The sequence below is a fragment of the Lytechinus pictus genome, chromosome 2 (assembly GCF_037042905.1).
Source record: "Lytechinus pictus isolate F3 Inbred chromosome 2, Lp3.0, whole genome shotgun sequence".
In the NCBI taxonomy this organism is placed as follows: Eukaryota; Metazoa; Echinodermata; class Echinoidea; order Temnopleuroida; family Toxopneustidae; genus Lytechinus; species Lytechinus pictus.
This window is the reverse complement of record NC_087246.1, coordinates 34,844,654-34,868,470: the sequence shown is the minus strand read 5'-3', so window position 1 is coordinate 34,868,470 and position 23,817 is coordinate 34,844,654. Positions and strand designations below refer to the sequence as shown.

General features: G+C 37.4%; 1 long non-coding RNA gene across 1 annotated transcript; it reads left to right on the top strand.

The window, feature by feature from the left end:
• The first annotated feature begins 658 nt into the window (after positions 1-658).
• LOC135159482 (uncharacterized) lies at positions 659-11,589 on the top strand. Its single transcript, XR_010298221.1, has 2 exons — positions 659-1,064; positions 9,392-11,589. It is a non-coding gene; the product is annotated as an uncharacterized LOC135159482 (long non-coding RNA).
• The last annotated feature ends 12,228 nt before the right edge of the window (positions 11,590-23,817 follow it).

The following is a 23,817-nucleotide window of genomic DNA, read 5'->3' as shown; positions in this document are numbered from 1 at the left end:
CACTCACATTATTCCCAAGATAAAATACCTGCAAGAGTTAGTAGGTATGTTTAACCAAGGAGTGCTGGTAAATCCGTGGTTTACTGAAAATTATGATGACATTGATAACTGAACCAAAAAAAAAAAGTTATATTCCCTTAAGAAATACATGCTAGTTACTGTTAGGTATGTTTTTATTGAAAATTACATTGATAATTGAACCAAAAAATTACTCATATGCCCCCAAAATACTTGCAAGCCTGTACAATAATGCTGAACTTAGAAATTACTCACGATATCCCCAAATAAAATTATCTGCAAATCAAAATAAATAGGCACTTTTCAAAATGACAAGAAGTTTTTGCAGAAATATATTTGAGATAGCACAGATGTTGAAATCAATTGTTGTTAGGGTACTCTTGGCCTTTAATGATCTCAAGGTTTAGCCTCCTTTTGTCATGCTTTCTGAGAAACAACCCCAAGGGACTTGCTTCACAAAGTTTCTTGAACCTTTCTGTTGAAGTTAGTAGAGATTAGAGAATGTCACATGACTCTGGAAAACTTGAGAGGCTTTATTTGATCATGTGACCTTGCTGAGAAGGTGTAATAGCCTCCTGCTGTAGTGTTATTTGAGGAGGAGCTCTACCATGAAGACAATGGTCCCATCATAGACCCCTGTTACACATGCGTCGGCTTTCAAAGCCGGCCCCGGAGGCGGCCTCACGCCTGCAATTTGAAGCCGCCTCAAAATCATCAAACCCCTGTTACACATAGTCTCGGGCCCGCAATTTTGCGTCTACACATAGGCCGGCCTCACGTCGCCTTTTCACGAGCTGACGTTGGGGCGCACTTCATGTAAACAAACGCTTAATATTTTCGCGCGGTTTGCAGGTCTTTTTAATTGCATTGGATCTCATCGACATCGCGACCGATCCGTACACATATCTTACCTCCATATTTTGTTTATATAATTGCATTATGAAGGTTAAGAATATCGTAACTATTATTTCTGATCGAAGGAGGGAATTTCGACGTGCTCAAAAAAGGCGATTCCGGGAGTTTGAAGCACGTCGTCGGCGAGTACGGTACTATTTTTTGTTATGTGCTATAACGTTTGCCTGCACCGTGGAAAGGAGTGTGTGGATGAAGGAGCAAGCGCGCCCGGCCGATGCATTGTTGATGATGACAGGTCGCGTCACTTCCGCTTATAAGCCGGCGCCGAGTCCACTTTGGTGTTACACCTACCGATTGCGGGACTGAGTCCGGACTCGGGCCGGCCTCAAACCACATCCAGAGGTGGACTGAGTCCACCTGGCCTCAGTCCGGCCTCAGTCCGGCTTTTCAAAAAAAGTTGATGTTACACATACGTCGAGCCGCCTCCGGGGCCGGCCTCAGTCCACTTGCAAACGTATGTGTAACAGGGGTCATAGAGCTATTGGTCCCATGACTTCTATTACTTTCATGCAGTTGATCTTGATCCTTTGACATGGCTGCAGTTGGCCAGGATTCTCAGCAGAATGATTAGGCAGGCCTGTGATTAGGATGAGAAGGGGGGGGGGGCACTCACATATATTGGTGGTAAGGGAATGTGCTGCTTTGATGACCCCTTTTCAGACCTAATTATCAGTTCTCTAGATACTCCGAATGACAAAAGTTCAGTTCAGAAGCCGCCCAGCCCCGCTCGCAAGACCCCGTTACGAGACATCTCAATTTCCCCGCCAGCACCGCATGTGAGAGATGCACGTAAGGTTTCGCAACTCCCTACATAATAACTAGTAGCCACTCCATGGATGGCTAGCGCATTCACAGCGCTATGAGGCACCGTACTTACAGACAGTGTCGCGATCCCGTTCCGTAGACCCTTTTTTTTCACACTGCGCGGTATATATTTCATTCCTAAGACCCCGTACCTTGCCCTTTTAGTCAGATCCTTAGACCCCTATTACGGAGTTTCGTGATGCACACCCCCGTCAAAAAATAATTTGAGTGCCCTCCCCCCCCCCCCCTCGATGAGAGAATCAAATTCTAATTCTATAGCAATTTCATATTAATTATGCTGTTAATAATCTAATGTTGAGTACATGTATGTACGTACATCATTTACCTGAAAACTTGACTTGCAGCAGGTGTGGGAAGGGGGCAGGGTTGGGTAGGGGGGGGGGCAAATTTTGAATGTTAGGGCATCTGTATAATCATTTCTTAGCTGTGAACAACACTTTATTCTGACATCTTCCTCAAATGACATGTAAAAGTGCTTGTTACCATTCCTACAACTTGATTCACCAAGTAAAAAACCTGTGGGTACTTGAATGAATTTTTTAAACCCTATTTTGTAGATGCATGGTGAAGGACTAAGATAAAAACAATAGGATAACAATCACAAACATTTTCTGAAGAAGCCCAAGACTTTGAAAAATAAAGCTTTGAAGTGCTTTTTTAACAATTATGTCGGACCAGAGAAAGCCTTGAAGGTCCTTTTTCAATTGGCATTAGATCTTGGAGTACGTCAGACAATTGAAAAGAAGACATTGAACACAGCATGGAGCGGTCTTTGTGTGACGTCAGAGCTGACCTACGGTCACCTGCCTTCCTAGGAGCACATTGGTTGAACCAGATTCTTTTCAAGGATGTGTTTTGTGAATATTTTAGCCATTAGTCTTTAATAGTGGAAGCCATGTGTCTGATTTTTTTAAAGACATGGACTGAGTAAATGAAGATGACATTTAGTTTACAAAACTAGTCTAGAGTCTAGCGAGAGCAATCCCAGTAATACTTAAGAGCTCTGTCTCTCTATTTCTCCATTGTCCCAATTGAAACTGTGATTAACAAGACAAGTAGGCCTATAGTAGAAATACAACACATTTTTCTATAATGCCATACAATACCATGGCTGTACACAGAAGTTTTTCCGGGGGGGGGGGGGGGGGGGGCAAGATGTGTTCGAATTTTCGAAGAAATTCTAAGTGGGGAGCCTGACAGTCTATTAGTAGTGAGTATGCTTTGGATGAACTGATTCAATTAAGGGTCTCTATTCTTTCAGAATAATTTTCTTGTTGATTATTTATGTCAAGGCCTTTATTCTGAACTTTTCCTATTTAAAATCTCTGGGTGGTGGCTCTAGCAATTGCCAAGAAAAACAGATCATTAACCTTTCTTTCTTTTCCCTTCTTTATTTTGTCGAATTGTTGTTTTTTCTGTATTATTCTGAGATTTCTGAGGGCTGTTGACACTTTGAATTTGGCATGCATGTATTGAGTCCAGTTACACAAAGCATGGCCTTTGATCATAAGGCTGGTTTTCATGATCATTTGCATTGGTCATTATGTACAATCAATCATAGATTTCAATTGCACCATCATTTGCTGTGTTTTCTGTTACCAGGCCCAGGACTGAGCTTAAGTTCATGGCACGCTCTGACGCAAATTTTCTGAAAGGTACCGAACACGACAATAGTCAGCTGACCCCGCTATTACCAGGGATGTTTTTCTTTCAAATTTCATCAGTAAACTTTTTTTTGACAAAGAAACATGATGAATTGTATTTTCCTGCTCTGATAGTCAGATTTGATACGTCATTGTTGATGTTTTGATTTGTTGAATGCAAAATAAAACACAATTGTTAGATTTGTATGAATTCTAGTGGAGGTGAATTCTAGTGGAGGAGTCAAGGTGTAGTGGTTCAGTCACTTGACTGTTAATCCAAGAGTTGGGGTTTGAATCTCACCGGGCACTAATGTCCTTTGCCAAGACACTAATCTGCATTTGCTACTCTCCACCCAGGTGTTGGATGGTTGTGTGTACCTGTTAGATATGAAAATTAGTGCAATTAATATTGTAAATCATGCAAGTTTGCAACTATGAACCCCCCCCCCCCCCACCACCACCATTGAAAGGGAAAAGGAAGTTTGAAGAGTAAATTAGAAGAAGTTACAGAAATTGACAAAAGAAATAGATGAAATGCAAAGTTGCAAACAATAAAGCTATGAAAATTTCTTGCCAATGGTAATGATTTCATGTTGCTCCGTGGGACTTAGTGAGGGTTTGCAAGTTTTGATAGATAATGTTGGTCACATGCCGGAACATCGTGAATCAATTGTTGCTTCAAGGAAGGAAATTGACCACACCTTTATACCGGTCATCAGAATCAAATTTTTATCTCTATCATTGTGTACTGCTTTTTTAGGAAACCCTCATTACTGCCTGTTTGCACTCAAAGGGAATAAGTGTTTTGAATCGTTAATATGTTGCCATTTGTAACACTTAGATGCAAGAACGAAATGTCACCTAATAACATTGGGCTGCAATTAACCATGCAAGAGAATGTTCTTGGTATATTTCAAATTTGTTTGTATTACAGTACAACCCATTTGCTTTACGTAGGTGAAGAGCGGAAAATGTAGATTAGGGTGTTGCCAAAATTGTTGGGTATCGACTCTTAATCATGTGACAAAGCAATTGTTATACCTCGGTCACATTTGCCCTACGGCGGCCGTATGGCGAGTCGAAAAACAGCCATTTAAACATTCTTACCAGTTACATATATAGGTGGTGCGAATAAAAATGAATAAGACGGCTGTTTTCGACTCGCCATACGGCCGCCGGAGGGGTAATGTGACTGTAATAATAATAATAATTATAGCTGGATTTGTATAGCGCTTTTTGCCTGAGGATACAAAGCACTTACTATTATTACCCCGGCTTTAGCTCAGTGCATGCAAGGAATTAATCCTGTCGGGAACCCATTCACCTCACCTGGGTCGAGTGCAGCACAATGTGGATGAATTTCTTGCTGAAGGAAAACACGCTATGGCTAGGATTCGAACCTGCGACCCTCTGTTTGAAAGGCAAGAGTCGGAACTACTAGACCACGACGCGCCCACTGTAGCATTAATAGAGCAAAGAGAATTCGTACAGTCATGGAATGGGAAAAAATTAGCACTTAAGTTGAGGAGTTTATATGTTGACCACAAATTGTTTCAAGTGTGAATGGGGTACAGTGGGAACTACACAGTCGTGCTTTGTGCCCACTTTCCCACTGGTCAGCTTGATATCGCAAATTCAAGTTCTGCTATCAGACTTCTCATTTCCTTCAGTGTAGAAAAAGTAGGTGTTCTGATAACAGATTACAGACAATTCCAGAGGAATTGAGTCATTGATCTTTTGTTCTCTTAGAAAATATTGGGAAATTGTTCTAGACAAGGACTCCAAAAAGTGATAACTGATTATGTAGGCCTACTTCCCACCCATTTCCAAATATTTTGTTACAAGGTGTGCGATGGGTGTGTTTTAGGATGGAAACAATACAAACTTTTTCATATATCTGCCCTATCAGAAAGTAGGCCCACCATGAAAGTACATGTGTTTTTATGCTTTTCACACTGCATTTCTTTAATTCTGTACTATCCTTAACACCGGACTATCCTTCTTTTTGGGGTTTCACACTGTCTCTTTTAACCCCATACTATTTGCTTAGCCGGGGTTAAGGCCTTAAACCCGGACTATTGCACAGGTCATGAATACTGATGATTTTGCTACACAGAGCGTGAATGACATGCAATTTCGACTTCAGTGATTGGCTAATGATTAGCACCACTTTTCCTTAGCCCTGTTTCGTTTCACACCGCTTCTCTTAGCACCGCAATTGTGCTAGCACTGCAATAAGCCGGCTGACCCTGTTTTTTTACAGGGCCTGATAGTACCATACTATTTACCGTGCTAGCCCACTTTGCTAAAACATAGTGTGAAACCAAAGTGGGCTAAGCTTAACCCTGGGAAATCGGTGAGGCTAAGCCCCCCCCCCCCCTTAGCCCCACCAATTTTCTGGGGTTAAGGAAAATATGTGCATTGTGAAAAACATAGTAGTTGCATTGTATCCCCATAATACAATAGCTGATTAATATATGTGGGGCCCCGGGCTCGACTATCACTTGTGCAATTTTTTACTGGTCCCATTTACCATTGTACGTTTCTTACATGTATGTGTAACTATTATGCAATTCGTTTCATAGCCTGTAAACATGTGAATATTGTTCAAATCAAACAGTTGGGGTTTTTTCAGAGCTACAATCAGAAAAGGAAGAGAATCATTTTAGGACCATACATGGTGCAAACAATAAACTTAGGCCCTACCTTGTACGAAAGAAGCTTAAAATTACATTGAGGTGGTACTTTTGAAATTATACTATAGAAACTTTTGCAGGGATTTCTTCAAGGTGGCAGGGATATTTGCTGCACAAGAGAAAAAGTTTTGATATTTTGATTATGCGTAAACCCTACCTCTCATTCCATCCAAAGCAAGTTTTTTTTTTTTCTACATTTGAACTTTCACAATCTGGAAATAATTAATTCATTTTTTTAAACAGTTGCAAAATCGAGCTTGTGATTCATTTGTATATGCATGACACAATTGTACAAAAACTGTCACACTCACATAAGTTTCATTCTTGAATTCAGTACCATATACCGGTGTATAATCTTAAATGACCTGAATATTGACACCAAATAGGCCCTTCTTGTAGGTCATTGATATAATGAGTAATCTTCTTGCACCCAGAGTACAGAGTAACTCCAAAACAGGATGTCAGTTGGGCGATTAGCTGAGGTGTTAATTGCTTAATAGAAGATAATCTGATATAATTGTTCATTGGTCATTCTAAAAAATCAGCTGGTCAGCCCGGTTCATTGACCAATGGTTTGGGAAAGATGGGGGTGTTGCCTGGGAGTGGATCCGGAATCAAATTCTGAATTTTGGTGCTTTTACACTTGATGAAAAACACAGTACCATGTTTTCTGTGTCTGGACAAAACCCTACTCAAATGTCAGAGAAGTCAGAGTTCATGATTCAATCTATTAATTAAAACCAATGATGACACACCCACATGAAACAACATCAGCTCAAGACCTTTTCCCCGTGTCCAATTATACAACATTTTGATCCCATGCATTTAATCTTATGATAAAAAGGAACATAGGAATGAAAGAAATATTTTTTTACTTGCATTATTCATCATCAATATCTTTCCCAGAGCTGATGCTTCTTCCTTTACATCTGTATTATCCCTATTGGTGACGATTCCTGCCTTTTTACCCTTTCATTTGTCCTGAAAATGTTGAAAATCATTTCAACTCTAAATAGAATCTCCAAATACCAAGAAAGTAAAAAAATTGAGAGACAAATATCTGTCGAATCAACCACACATCAACAATTTTGGAATGGGTCAATAACCAGAAGTCGGTCATTGTCTCCTTACAGAATCAATTTATGACCAATTTTGGTCTTGTTATGCCTGCCCGATAAGTATCTGAATATCACATACCTCAGATTTCAACCCTTACAATGAGCAGAAATTTATTTTTGGCATTCACACCTTGCTGAACCAGAAGAAGTTCTCTTAGGTATATGCCCTCAACAAGACTGACACACTCCTATCAAAAGGTTGTGTAATTTGCTTCTACTCTGCAAATACCACCCTCGACTTTGGAGAAACCCTCATAATTTTGAAAAAGCTACTAATTAATCAGTTTGTGGTTATTACCATAATTTGCATTGACTATTCACAGTATCAAAAAACCCTGTATTTTCTGGTATCAGTGGAATTCTTGATCAGAAAATTCCACATTTCTTTTAATAGACGGGTGTGAAATCACATACAGAATCGTTTGATTCTTCGCTGTGGTTGAAAATTCATCAGGATGTTGGCCTATGGAGCCATGGTGGGAAATGAAATTTTGTGCAGGTCCCCGACGACAGGTTATCAACCTGGTTTGTGGCTTCACTTTCTTCTTATGGTTTGATATCCTGGAATCGACCACACAATCCTTTCTCCATACTTGGGTCTAAAGAATTGCATTTAAATCAAACTTAAAAAAAAGAAGCAATGCCATTTTTCGTTCTTTATTTGGTTGTGTGTAATTTTTGAATCTGTATAGATTATTTCATTCTACCTCCTTGATTATTTGAACTCTTTTTTTTTGCCCCAGGCCCCAGATAATAAATTGTGCAAAAGTGAGCAAAGAAATTGAATTAAGTATTAAATAAATAAAATAAAAAATTACTATGATGTTGGACACCAAGTCCATTCAACTCCATTGGTATGATTGACACATGGAAATAATTCTTTGCTGAAATAGAGTATGTAAAATTATTTATATTAATGAATGAATGAATGAGATAGTGTCACTATAGTGTGTATTCACATCATTCTGCACTCATACAATTTTGATGATGATGATGATGATGATGATGATGATGATGATGATATGATGATGATGATGATGATGATATGATGATGATGATGATGATGATATGATGATGATGATGATGATGATGATATGATGATGATTGATGATGATGGTGGTGGTAATGATGATGATGATGATGATGTGATGGTGATGATGGTGGTGATGATGGTAATGATGATGGTGATGATATTAATGGTGATGGCGATGATGATGATGACAATGATGGAGGTGGTGGTGATAGTGATGGTGGTGATGATGGTAATGGTGATGATGGTAATGGTGATGATGATGATGATGATGATGATGATGATGGTAATGATGATGATGATGGTGATGATGATGATCATGATGATGATGATATTAATGGTGATGATGATGATGGTGATGGTGATGATCATGATCATGATCATGATGATATTAATGGTGATGATGATGATGTCTATAGGTGGTTTCAAACCGCCTCGATCACAAGAATCCCCGTTAAATTACGAGAATTGTTTTAGGCTGAAAAATACCCATTAATTATTCCTGCATTCACACCGCCCTGAAACATACCCTTCGGGATAAGTTCCTGAAGTTACGAGCATGCGCAGTATGGTCTGATAAGCAGCAAGGCGCGAAATTCAAAATCACTAGCCCAGCAGCAACCCATGCACGGCGCCGCACCCAACGACACGCTGGGCTAAAAGTTCCCGTAATTTGCTTTCAGACCGCCAAAATACCCACGACCTTGGACAAATCCCCGCGAAAGTTCTCGTAATTTCGCCAAGTACCTACTATTTATCGGGTATTTTCTTTCGGGGATATTACGCGTAGTTTGCTTTCAGACCGCCAAAATACCTGGTATTTTCTGATCGGGGTAAATTTCCCGATCAGAGAATACCTGGAACTGGCGAACTTCGAGGCGGTCTGAAACCACCTAATGAGACCAGTGTCCCATAACACAAAGGTTAGCGATTGATCATACGCTTGATTTTCACGATTAATTGTGCATTGTGGTCAGTGCAGTTGCTTGTAAAAAAAAAAAAATTCAATGATGATTGCTAAGCTTTGTGTTACAGGCCCCAGGGATAGTGTTGACCAAACACCCAAGAGACCAAGTAGACCAACTGCGTGTAGATGAAGCATATATTAAATCCTATTTTTTCCCTGTTTATTCATCCCACTCCCAGAAATCTGACGATGGAGGTTCGGATAAGGAGGAAAACGCATCATCACCCGTTGAGGAGGAGCCGTCATCACCAGTTGAAGAGGAGGATGGTGCAGAGGCTGACGATGATGAAGATGATGAATAGAATCCGAGTTCCTGATGTCAATGGCATATCTGGGGGACAAGGGATTCGTCATGTGTGCAAGGAGGCCACTTTCAAGAGGGGAGGGGGTGAAGGGATGAAAACTTGAAAATAAAAAACACTATGGCCCGAATTCACAAAGGTGGTTTTGTGAACCCGCGGTTGAATCCATGGTTAATGCAGATTTCCTGTATAAATTACGCTTATTTACCGCGTAAATTAAAAAATGTCCAATGCTGATGTGCGCTTTTGTCACAGTGCGCCAAATTGACGCCTGTTGCCGTGGTTAAGTACGCTATCTTATGAGTCTACTGCTTGAAGAGTGGACTCATGAATAAAATAGCGTAGATAACCACGGCAACAGGCCTCAATTTGGCGCACTGTGACAAAAGCGCGCATCAGCATTGGACATTTTTTAATATACGCGGTAAATAAGCATAATTTATACTGGATATCTGCATAAACCATGGGTTCAACCGATGGTTTTAAAAACCACCTTTGTGAATTCGGGCCTATGAATTTCAGTCTGATTATCAACAAAGGAGCAGTCCCGCCGCAACCACTTCAGCTCCAAAGTTCTAGAACTTTGGAGCTGGAACTGGGCATGATTGCAGACCCTTTTCCCAGATGCGCCATTGCCTGATATCATGTTTTCTTACACCTATTCACTTTGGTGCATGAGCAAAAAACTTGACTGGTTGAGCCGACCATCAATCTTTGGTTGGCTCTTTAGTACAAAACATTGGATATTCCATTGGTCTGCTATTAATGGATGACAGCATCACATGGAATGACAGTCATTCATTACATTACCGTGCCATGTTGGATAATCCTCAGACAAGCTTTCCATGATGTATGCAAAATTATGCCATTGAGTCAGTGTATAATTGTGATAAGCTTAACTCGGTGTCCAAAATGTATTTGAGATATGTTGTAAGAAAAATACTTGAAGTGAGTGTAATTGTCGATCACTTCATGGTACATAACTTTCCACTACATGTATTTATTTGTCAAGGTTTTCTGTCGGTGCTATGCTGGGCAATGATGTTAGCTCACATAGCTTGTTTGTTTATATTGTTTGAATCACTATGAATTCAGACACAAGAACGTGAGATTTGATTGGTTTCATGGAATGTTAGATATAAAAAATTCAATAATGTCGATTGGATTGCCTATAAATGTACCATTCAGGCTTTCATAAATCATAGAAATGTGATTTCTTGCGAGATATACAATCATTTTTCCCTGTATTTAATTGGTCACATTAGAAGTTAATGCCCCTGATCATGCTGTTTGTTGGTCCATGTATGTTCACCATTTGATCTTTACAAATACTAGAGGAAACAAAAATTGCTCGATCATCCAAACATTGTGAATTTTGGTTTAATGATCATTGCCTAATTGCCTCACAGCCTTCATTTGAGCCCTGAGTGTTCATGTTATCATGAGAGGAGTAGTTCATTCCAGGAAGTTTGAATGTGAGGGTGTAAAAAAACCCTGATTTGTTGAGTTTTGGACAAACAGAAAGATGTAACTCACTCTTAAGGGATTTTGAGATTTTTGCACAAAAGCAACTTGTTATAGTACTACAGCATACCTATAAAATTCATATTACCTGTAAAATAAATAACACTTAATCACTCCAGCTGGAAAGACCACAGTGTGAAACACAATAGGAAGTGATCATCTCCACACTGTTCAAACTTTGTGTATATGAATCTCATTCACTGAGTCCATTATGTGAACACACTGTAAATTTCACAGTATGAAATTCAAAAATCATCTTTACAAAGAGCATTTTCACAGTGTGAAACTGTGAATGACTACTTCATGTAGTTGACTACCGTATGTGACCACACGAGGAACACACTTTGTTACACTTTGTTGTTTTGGCATGTACATTATCAGTAGCTTGGGAGAAAATTATGAAACATTTCGATCGCTGAGTTAACGCCTTAATTCTGTTTGTAAATCCTGGTTATATTATTGAAGCTCAATGTATCAATGTGTGCAGTGGCACGAAGTGACCGACTGTTGCAAATATAGATTTGTTTTGTACAAAGAAAGTAAAACGAGAAGTAGACTTTGTTTCATTATTGTAGTTGGTAATAGTTTTAATATATTTGTTATGTGATTGTGAGTGAATGACGAACGAGTAAGTGTTTGATTTATTGGCAATCAGAGTTTGGTCGGTCGGTCCCTTGATTGATTTATTGATTGACTGATGGATTGATAAGTTGATTGATTACTTGATTGATTGATTGATTGACTGATTGATTAGTCGATTTATTGATGAGTTGATTGGTTACTTGAAAATGATTATTTGATTGACGAGTAAGTGTTTGATTTATTGGCAATCAGAGTTTTGTCGGTCGGTCCCTTGATTGATTTATTGATTGACTAATGGATCGATAAGTTGATTGATTACTTGATTGATTGATTGATTGACTGATTGATTAGTCGATTTATTGATGATTTGATTGGTTACTTGATTGATTACTTGAAAATGATTATTTAAAAATGATTATTTGATTGACGAGTAAGTGTTTGATTTATTGGCAATCAGAGTTTTGTCGGTCGGTCCCTTGATTGATTTATTGATTGACTAATGGATTGATAAGTTGATTGATTACTTGATTGATTGATTGATTGACTGATTGATTAGTCGATTTATTGATAAGTTGATTGGTTACTTGATCGATTACTTGATTGATTGACTGATTGATTAGTCGATTTATTGATAAGTTAATTGGTTACTTGATTGATTGACTGATTGATTAGTCGATTTATTGATAAGTCGATTGGTTACTTGATTGATTACTTGATTGATTGACTGATTGATTAGTCGATTTATTGATAAGTCGATTGGTTAATTGATTGATTGACTGATTGATTGGTTACTTACTTGATTACTTGATTGATGGATTACTTGGGTGATTGATCGATTGGTTGAACTGGTGAATAAAGAATTGTAGAGGGTTTATTGATTAACAGATTATTATTAATTTAATTGATTTGATACTAATGAATGCATTGTTGAATAATACATTAATTAGATGAGTAAAGTAAATGGGATACAAATGGCATAATGATAGTAGTAATTCAAATGCTAATGCAGACATTGTCATCGACCCCCCCCCCCCCGCCCAAAAATAGAAATAAATGAAATAAGTAAATTAATTAATAAATAAATAATAATTATTAGCATAAAACCTTAAAGTATCAGGAAGGAAGGGGTTAATGTTGATGTTTGGGATTCTGGCAAAAAGAGACAAGTGAGTTTGCAATGGTTTTTATTTTAGCAGAGCAACCCCCCCCCCCCCCAAAAAAAAAAAAAATCCTAGTTATTGTCTTTTGTGTTCACCTAAAAGTGCGCTAACTGCAATTTGCAAAAACCTTGACTTACTCGGTGTTCAGTGGCAATAGAAGTTCACGAGACGCCTGTGTTACTTTTGTGTATATTTATTTCAGGTTATCGGAATGTACTATTTTGGGGTTGATTTTTCATCTTTCCAGGCAAAAGTGGAGGAGTCAATTTCAGATAAATACCTGTATTTTTTTACATTGAAATATTGTTGCATTTGAAAGCGACTTCTCACTAAACAAGGAATAACAAAGTGATGAATTTGAAAGTTGTTATTTTGTGACGTCACGTACGAACACGTCGAGCAGCCCCATGGGCGGCAATCCCAGGGAACGTTCCACCCTCTCTGGAATTAAGAATTTTTAAAGCAGCCTATATGATCATCTCGCCCCCCGCTTCCCCCCCCCCCCCTCCTTTCGACCAAGGAAAAAAATCACTGCGCATGCCTGCTCCCATTATTGTAATATGAATTCCATAAATTGCTGTTTTTAGTGGCTCATTGAATTTCTGAGGAAAATGTAATGTAGAATTTACATGTATATTACATCACATATGGGAACCTGCTCATTTGTGACGTCACAAATCAATTCCGACCTTTTTTTACTCTTCTGTAGATTTTTGCCCAACCTTCGTTGAAATTCTATCATTAAAAAAAAACGATGTCACGGTCAAAGTACATATCAATCATCAAATTCTTTTTAGCTGTTGTATCAATCAATTATACTTTCATCGAAACGCAACTTTATCTTTAATTTGTCACTGCGCAAGTTTTCTGCCTTTTAACCATCTTTTTTTTAATCACTGGAAACATAGGCATTTTATTCGTATTACTAATGATGATTTCGACAGGTGTATTCAAGTGGCGGATTTCGGTGTTTAGCTCCATGGTTGACAATACGGTGTGAAGACATCGGAAAAGGAGGTGTTCCCATCGAGCTCTATTTCGTTTTGGGGTGTTACAGGAAATTTGATAACAATCAAATCTCAAGTTGATTTTTTTGTTAGTTCCTAAAATCAAATCTAAGTTTAAAATGATTTTTTTTTAATACACTTTGACTTGATATTACAAAAATTGATTATGCAGCTATACATGTTTAACTTAATTTACTATAACAATAAACAAACTTGATAAGCTATATCAATAACTGATCGGAAATTAGTTTCGTGTAACACCCTCAACATCAATACATGTAGTTATGTTTCTCTCTTTGAGGGTTCATTGGGCTGGGAAGGTATGCAATGGAAATCTTCCCATATCGTTCAATGCCTCGGTAAAGACTAAAAAGGTCAACCCTAAATTATATCAGTCTAGTCCTCAACTTATTCAGAATTGGAAAAATTAATGTACACAGAATTGTCTATACATGTCAGTGTTTGACTTTCTGTAAATATGTTCATTTTCTGTGTTAAAGTTATGTATGTTCAATACCATATAAAAATGCAAATTCCATTTATTTATTTATTTATTCATTTATTTATTTAGACAATAAATACTACCTTTTAAACCTTATGAAATACTTGTTGTGAACTTTTATTCCCTTTACATCAGCGTGCCATAAAAAAAAAACATTAAACGACTTTGCTTCGGGTTCACCTGTACTTTGTTATGATCACGTTCTAAGGTTGACGTTCTACACATGCTGATACTGCCATCAATTTGAGTGTCAAACTTTTTTTTATTATGTTAGCAATGACTAAAGACAATTAAATCATACAAGTTAGGAATAAGATTAGTTACCTGTAAAAAATGCATTCGGAAATGTAAAAAATAAAAAATAAAAGAACGAACACTTCACACAAATTTCACTTTTTTACTTAACGGGATTGAATTCATTGGATTTTTATACAGAGAAGGTACTAATTTAAAATGAAACCTTGATTTTATCGATGCCCGGATCCTAATTATTTGTGTTATTTGTTTGGGGGAAATAGTCATGTTGATCCTTGTTATTTGATAAAACCATACTCATATCATTCTTAAAACACGGCCCGGTCATAATACCTTACTTATTACCACTCATCATCGGGCTCATCTCAGAGCTCAGAGGGTTTTTGGTTTTTTTACATAGATCCAAAGTCGTGATTACTTTCAATTCCCTTCCCTTTAATTTAGAAAATAAATGAATCCCGCAATGTTTGCTACAACTTCCATGGATAAAGGAATCCCTTTCGTTTGCAGGCTACTCCAATGTTGTTGAAGGATGATTCCTGAAACTGCCATTCACGATCGTCTTCTGGATTGCTGCTAATCAGGTCGAAGTCTAATGATATGATTTACAATTACATTGTCGTTTGAATTTGATTTTGTTTTGTTTGTAAATATGAAAACGCGTGACTGTGATAACAACGTAACATTAATAAGAATACCTAGAATAACACTGGTGGATCGCTTTGTTCAGTTCAACCGTTGCAGCACGGTTCTTCTATCTAACGGGCTCCGTTTAGAGATAAGTCAAGATATACAAGATAAAATAACATATTTACTTGAATTTGTAACATATTAATCGATCTACAAAATAAATAATAAAAAGAAACATCGTCAGTAGAGTAGTAACCAAAAATGCCCCCATCCACAATTTTTAAAGCCAAATACATTAATCGCTGTTATTCCAAATATAGACACATTTTATTCATAATTAAATTCGTAGTTCGTCATTCTTAATCAGCGGGGGAATATGAATTATCATTTTGATGATTATTTAAATTTTATCAAAACATATGATAAAAAAAAAACTTTGGACAAACCATTTGTCATTTTGATCAAGTAAACTGTGAAGTTTTCAAAAGCATAAATGAACAAAGTACAGGAAATAAGTTGGAAGTAAAATCATGTTCGGCGGAAAACTAGAATCGTTGTAATTATAACGTGAGACCGGATAGAACAATGCAATGTTTTATTTCGAAACCTATACATCCATGATGATGATGTAATTGGGTTTCCTTGCACTTTTAGGTGTATCTTCACGTTGAGGATTTTGGCATCACAGAGGTGAAGGAGGGGGGGGGGGTGGCCGTCCCGTTGGCCAGTATTCTGAAGTCAGGTTTAACTTAGGCCACGGTCTAACTCTGTGCTTAAATTATGGGAGCCAAAAAATCAAAATTATAATTATATTGTATATTTCTCATGTTCACTATTTTGTTTTCATTTGCTTTCATAATTAAGAAGAATACTTCAGTTATCATTCCTAGACAATTATGAACAATTTGGGTGTCAAATGAGTTAGTAAATTGAATGTGTACTGTAAGGGATTTGTGCTCCAATTGGCTCTCCATAGTTCAACCACAACTTTAAACCAGGGTTTAATTTAAGTGATAAAAATGTTGAATGAATAAAAAGAGGAGAAAGACAGGGAGAAAGAGTATAAAATAAAAGAATTGAAAAGAGAGGTGCATAACTGTAGAATGTTGAAAAAAAAAGAGAAGAAAAACAGAGAGAAAGAGTAAAGAAAAGAAATGAAAAGAGTGATGCATAACTGCAGAATCTATCAAGATGATACCAGTACTTACTTAATGGGAAATTCGTCATCAATTTTGTGTTCTCTTTCTCCACATCAAAGTACCCTATACGCTGACCATAATTATTTTTTTTTATAAAATGAAAATCTTTATCAATATTGCAATGAGTTATTTTCTGGAGAGCAGGGGGGGGGGTGACTTCAAAATCTCAACCCAGAATATCAACTCTTGTATGCGAAAATATAATAACACAATAATTAATGTGTCCATATGAACTTTGAAAAAGAGGGAAATGCACCAAGAATACCCTTCGAAGTGCCGCAAAACTTCCTTTGGGCATAAGCTATTCCGCAATATGTGTTTCTCACAAGGGATGCCCCTTTAGTCGTCCGCCCCTTTTATTTCTCATTAATTCACAATCAGGCGTTCGTAAATGAACATTTCTACAGGAAATAAATAAAACGTTATAAGAATATTATACTCGGTTCTTTGAATTATAATATACACTGTTGTCAGGATTAATGCATTCACAATTTACCTGTCAGTGTTTTACAAGGTAGGTTAAAAACATTGCTTTCCATATTCATGCATTGCGTTTGCTTATGGCCCTGTTTGTGTGTGGGTGTGTGTGTGATATTGTGTGTGTGTGTGAGGGTGTGTATTATTTTGAATTTATTTGAATCAAATCCTTAATAAAAAAATGTTGAAAAAAGTGTGTGTTTGTGTGTTGCTTTTTTCTTTTTTTTAACCCATCGTATCTGTTAACGTAGCACACTTCTTGTGTCCATGGATAAATGTTGTCAGGAAAGGATATAGTTGATAATGTGTATTCCTTTTTAATTGTAATAGGTACTTTAAAGACCTTGAATAATCATCATTATGAATAAATTTAGCAATCCAAGCAAAGTTATATATATGTTCGGCTTAGATTTGAACTCACGACACATCTTAGAAATGGTTGTGTTGTATAGAAAAATTGGCAACGGTTTTGGGTGAAATTTGATGAACAACAGGTCACAGGTGTTGTATGGGAAAGCAAAACAAAAGTACAGGTGACCTGGTTCAATGCAAATATAATGTATATGGGCTGCTTTACTATCAGGGTGCACCACCAAAACAAAAACCTGTAAAAAAAACTATGACTCTTGTATTCTCAAATCTACGTTGGCAAGCTATTTGACAATGTTCATGACATTGTTAGAGCAACCCCAAAAATGAAAAACTGTTTACTTCTCAAAATTGACCATATCTGGCAATATGGGGCCACCAAAGCTACTGTCTCATTTATTTTATCCATGTTTGAGCCCGAGTAGTCCTGTGTTTATTACCAACAATCATCATACATTAGTTTTACTAATCAGAATGAATCATTGAAATGAGATTGTTTAAAAACCGAAAATTCCAGATGCTACATTGTCTATCCAAACGAAGAAGAAGAAGGGGAATTTAGGAAAAGATGGAGGAGGAAATTTTCTGCAATCTTACACAAAATTCATCGGGAAACTTTTAAGAACGAAATAGGCAAGCTAAATTTCACTTTTAAATGACGTATTTCTTGAAAGGGGGTCAAAATTTTCACTACATAAGAGAATAGCTCGTCAGCTAGAATTATATAGAACGCATGGACATGTTTAACTTATCTTATCATTCATATGGGACACTATTGTTTAGTTTGTGGATAAGCATCTCAGTGGCGTGATATTCATTCATCCAATCAGCGAGCTCTGAAGAGAACACACCCCCAGCGAGCCCTTCTTGGATGGATAATGTCGAAGATAAGAAAAGTTTGCTGATGGTGACCCATGACCCGTCATAAACTGACCAATCAGATCAGAGTCTAATGGTCACACCCACACGTTGCCCCTGCACACGAGCTGGGAACAATACAATTGTCATGTGGAGCATGTTGGTTTTTTAAAGTTTGTTTAACTTATTTTTTGAAATTATATATTGTTCCTTCACGGATAGTTTGAATTGCTTTGAGGAAGTTCATCTTCGATAAATTATGATCAACTGGTTTGTGATCGATGTCGACGGACATTAGTCAGACGGTCAATGTTATCGTACCACCGCCTTTATGTCAGTTTCGGCGGGAAATTTTTGTCGGCTATAAATTATGAGTAGATAAAAAAATATCCGTGGGAAACTAAGTTATTCAACAAAAATGGGTTAAGTACTACCTTCAAAACAATGCACACACCCTTAATTTCTTGTACCTGTGAAGTCCGGCGGGAAGTGGTTTGTTGATGGGTTTCAAAAAGTTTCGTAGGATCGGAGTAATGTTATCAAACAATTTATTCAACTCTCGATGTCAACACAATAAATATGCTTGATAAAAGTTTGTCTACCGACTGAACTGTCGCTTGTCAATTATACTGTTATGAATTTGTACGCTCCGCCCAATAAGATTTAATAAAAAAAACGTCATGAACTTTTATTGACCACACACAAAACATCCACTTTATTCACTTCTAATCTCACATACCCCCCCCCCCCCTCATACACTTGACTATTTGACAAGTGCGGCCAGAAAACAGTCGATGATCGCGGTAGAGCGCGAAACGCGAGTGTCGAATTAACGATGTAAAAACACCCCAAAACTGCACTTCTCTCTCAATTTTCGTGCGACCAATGGTTTTCTCGATGAGGAGCATGTTCTTTTTGTTGTTTTTGTAGGGAGGAGGAGGCTTTTCGATTTGTATTTATTAATATTTATGACTGCATGAGGTGAAGTCTCTGATGATTAGATAAGCCATATATACCATGCACCATGATAAGCCTCCAACCCCCCACCCCCCCCCCCCCCCCCCGCGTGAACCGAACGCTTGCGATTCTGAACTTCTCTAGTTGTCTAGACTCAAAATAATTGTAACAATTACTGTTATTTTATTCATATCTGATGTTTGTCTACCTTTCCATCTGTCGGTCAACTTGTCTGTCTTATTTTCTTTATTCATTTCGGTCGTGAAAACACTGAGGCACAAATATTGATATTCGGGCATTAAAACTAAGCCCTTATAATGGTGTTATGATTGTATCTCTCGTCCTCGTCCTCCCTTAAAGGGGAATCCAGCCTTGGCCATAAAATGTTGTATTGGGAAGGAGAAAAATAAATTAAACAGAATGGTGAAAATTTGAAAGAAATCGGACAAGAAAAAAGAAAGTTATAGCTGCTTTAAAATTGGGATCACTAATAGTATGTAGATTTCAAATTGGCAACTGGGTAAGTAAATTATGACAAGGTGCAAGGACAACTTTCCCATAGGCCATGTACTTTATTATCAGGGATTTGTGGTATTCTCCTAAGTACCAATTCCCCTGGGGCAGTAATCTAAATATAACCCAGGTAGTATATTGTTTAATGTCCTCATGAAAGAAAAATATAATTTGAAATAAAACTTATAGGAAAAATGACATTTTAGCCGTAATATGTAGTGGAGTACATGGAAGAGTAGTCCTTGCCTTACATCACTATGACATCCCATATGCGGCCAATTTGAAGTCTCCATGAGTATAGTGATTACCAATATTTACAACTTTAAAAAATTCATAACTTTCTTGTTGTTTGTCCAATATTGTTCAAACTTTCACCTATCAACTTGTCTGATTTTTCTTTTTCTTATAAAAACAAGTTTTTAATTGGGTTGGATTCCCCTTTAACATATCCAAAACAATATCGTTCTCAGTTAGGTATGTATGCATTTGTGTATTATACTAATATACAGGCCTTTCTAAACTCAAATTAGTTCGCAGGTGTTGTCGCCTGCAATGATCAGTGGCGTAATAGGCCAAAAGTTTTAAGGGGCCGGATATGGTGTATCGGTCAAAATTTACAAAAAGTCTCGAGAGAGCGAAGCGGTCGAGCAAATATATTTATTACAAAAATTCAAATTTTGTCATCGATTTTTACACATTATTCAGAAATTCAAGAAATACATTTGATAGTGACTATCTGGGTGTCGATCACGGGGGGATGGGGGGATATACCCCCCCCCCAATATTTCAAGTGGGGGGTGGCCTGTATTATCACCCCCCCCCCCCCCCAATAATTAAGGGTAGAAAAATTATGATAATGATTATGAAAAAATGAAAAGTTTGATCATGATGATTATAGTGATGATTATAGTATGAGCACACTCATGCGGTACGTAAATTTCATTTTAACACATATATTAGCAGATATTACACACTGATGGTTCAAGAAAATGTTGGAGAAAAATCATAACATGACAGTTGAGTTTTGATTTTTTTATGTTTGTTTTTGTTTCATGCACTTATAAAGCATTTAAAACATGTTAAAATCCAGGGTTAAAATCGTCTAAGGAATGACGGTAAGCCCGATGGCGCACGAGAAGCCACATAGTTTGTAATTTGTGCTAGTCTTAATTTGTCCGAATCTGCATTTTATCATCATGCATTAAGAAAAAAAAAGATATTGCCAGTCGGGTTAGATTTAAGAGAGAAGTTGTATACATCATGCTCAATAAACAGATCACTTTGTACATGGTCCAGACAATTTTTGTCATTTTTTCTTTCGTATGAGTTTAGAATAGGCTTACTTGTAACACAAATTGAATTTTCAAAAAAATTATATAAGTACAGTACACTGCAACAATGAAGGAATTTCCAAGAACACCATGCATATCAACCACTCCCAAATGTCCTAACTTGTGATTTTAGTGGGGGTAATGTTGAAAGATCCCCATCCACAAGAACATTTGTGTCTATCAAGACCCCCCCCCCCCCCAACCAAGAATACCGATCGACACCCATTGATACATACAGAATACAGAAGATAATGACAATGGCAGTAAATAAAAGTGAAATAAAAGTGAACTATGGACCAGGGGCCGCGGGCCGCGGTACCGGGGGTCGAGGGGGGGGGGCTTCAGCCCTCCCCCCTCTTTTTCCAAAACGGTGTACAAAAACGTAAAAAGGACCATATTATTGTGATTGTTTGCATGGTCAGCCCCCCACACTTTCAACACCGTTCCGCGGACCCTGTGGACGGCCAGCAACGTCAACATCTAAAATGCAAATTTGTTCAAAATATTTTATACATAATTATGATGTATATATACGTTCATTTTTCTCTTGAAGAATCGGTAGGATTCTCTTTGTTTTCTCTTTGATTGAGCAAATTTCCTGTAGAAAAAAACTATGGTATAATGCATTTCCACACAGTTGAGATTTATTGGATCAATCGTAATACTTTATAAGACGGGGCCATGATTTTTTTCTTTATGGTCAGCCGGCTCAACCCCCACCCCCCCCCCCTCCTTCAAAACTGTTCCGTAGCCCCTGTATAAAGACCACCCCACACCTTACGATTGTTCGCGATCCGATTTTGCAACAAATCGCATTTTGCTAATTTTCTGAAAACGCGAATGGAAAATATCATTTTATTTGAGGTTAAAATAAATTGAAAGAATACGAATATAACCATTTTGAAAGATTGCAAGCCTTCATTTTGGAGTAAAGGCCAAATTAGCTTCGAATCGTATAGCCAATCGTACGACTGCTATGACGTCATTGCGACTAGATATTAAATTCGCTTTCATTCTAAGAAGGATGATAGCATATAGTCACATATTTGATCATAGGCATTCGTACGATGATTTAGAACATTACACAGTAAAATATTCCATGTTTCAATATTAGCATCGAATTCTACTACGTTTTATTTCAAAATCGGGTCGCAGACCCATCGTAAGGTGTGAGGTCGGCTTAAGCTATATTTAAAAGTTCAAATCTTTATTGCAAACCATTAATAGCGACTTTATGTCATCGGGCTATAATCGTATGGTAGGAGAATAAGATGCATCATCATTGCCTGAATCGTTATCTTATTAAGTCAATGGCTTTTCGCAGATAAGAACGTGTATTGTTATGTCATAATTCTCGCCCGTGTTTAATTAGTTTTATATAAAATAAAATGCTATGGTTGTGTCCATCATGTCCATGATATTATCAAATGAAATGTATAATTTTTTCGAGCAATTTGTATTCATACATCACTTTATCTGAATTAAATTATGTCTAAGACATGTTAAAGGAGACATGGAAACAGAGACGGTATAGTGCTACACTGGTGGGGACAGGGGCAAATGTCCCCTATAAATTTTCAAGTCAATAAAAAATGTTCAAGAAGAGATAAAAGAACAAAGAACAAACGAAATTCCATGTTGCCATCTCTGTATAGTTGTAAAAAACGTTATAATTTCACTGACGACCACTAAATATACATACCGGTATGCAGTTTATAGATATGAAAATCAGTACTCAAAGAAGAATAATTCTTCGATGGTTACAACGTCATTTCATTGTCTTGTCTGTTTGTTTCATTTTTTTCACACGGCATCATTATTTTCATCAATTATACTTTCAGATATGATTTGTGATATAATACTGCTTGTCATTGGCGCACTGCCGTGGTGGTTTTTTTTTTCAGGGGAGGCTGCCCAGTTTTGCGGAATGACGAGGATGGCGATGGCCACATGGAAAATACTACTGTAAGACCTCGGACCCTCATGACCATGGCCGTGATGGTCGAAGGACGACGTTTCGAGTTTTTGATTGAAATATGAGATATATAGATCAAAGCGTAATTAATCTACTTCAGCAGACAAAAATTGTAGAACTTGACCTACACTTTGAACATCTGTATTCTGTAATCATTTGGTTTCTTTTTTTTCTGAATGGGCTTGGCAGGCCTAATGGTTTATTTCCAATTCGTCTATTCGTCAAATTGCCAACTCATCTACTATCATTTGGTCTACCATCAGTTCGTCCACTCACCACATGGTCTACTTTCATTTAGTCTAATTCCATTCCGTCTAATAACCAGTTGGTCCAATAGCCATTCAGTCCATATACCATTTGGTCTAATGGACTATATAAGTGTTACATTGTGCAAAATGAATGAAAATGAAATGGATAACCAACTGGTCATGAGACGAAATGGCCATGGTGACTAGACGAAGTGATGATTGGACCAAATGGTTGTAAGACGAAATTTTGATGGACGTAATGGCATAAGACTAAACGAAAGTAGACCATGTGGTGAGTGGACGAGTTGGCAGTAGACGAATTGGCAATTTACCGGCCTAATGGGATACATTGACCCCTTTTTCATCATGATAATGGGAATATTTGAAATGTACCTATTGATCTCTTGCCCCCCCCCTCGAATGTCATTAATTACTCGGTACACTTCTTACAGTATGCCACCCCCCCCCCTTCACTTTGGGTGTGAATATGGACACGATCCAAATTATATTTCATTGATCTCGAAAGTGAAATTTTTATGCCTAATCAACTTTTGTATTTTGTTACCCATTTATCCCCTTAATGTGGTCAGCATGATTTCTTTAGTCAGGTGTAGTATGCCCCTAATTCAAACTTTTGAATGGTACCACTATTACGGTATGGTATTCTGTCGACCTTGACCTTTTTTTGCGAAATTAACTTTTGTATGTTCTTTGTT